The sequence below is a fragment of the Phalaenopsis equestris genome, unplaced genomic scaffold (genome assembly GCF_001263595.1).
Source record: "Phalaenopsis equestris unplaced genomic scaffold, ASM126359v1 Scaffold000339, whole genome shotgun sequence".
In the NCBI taxonomy this organism is placed as follows: Eukaryota; Viridiplantae; Streptophyta; class Magnoliopsida; order Asparagales; family Orchidaceae; genus Phalaenopsis; species Phalaenopsis equestris.
The window spans coordinates 457,790-458,157 of NW_018164781.1; positions in this window are offsets into that span (position 1 = coordinate 457,790).

Here is a 368-nt window from a genome sequence, read left to right on the forward strand (position 1 = left end):
TATATATATATATATAAAGAGAGAGAATACATACCACTGATTTTAAATATACACACATTTAATATCTATATTATCACAATAATTTTCTATTGAACCTATTTTTCTTTTTTATGTGGGTATGTCTTCATAAATTTCTTTGATGGATAATTCATCATTAGGAGATGCTGATGAAAATTGTGAAGCATTGTAAATTTGAATGATGAAAATAATTTTATGAATTTTTTTATCAATATCAAGTTGAGTTCACTATTTAAGGGAACGTGTATCTTTTTCTAAGCTTATAGTACAAGCTCAATCTCAAGGAATTTAATAATATTTAAATAAAAAAATTGCTTTTATGATAATTTTCTCGGATTAATGTTTCTCAT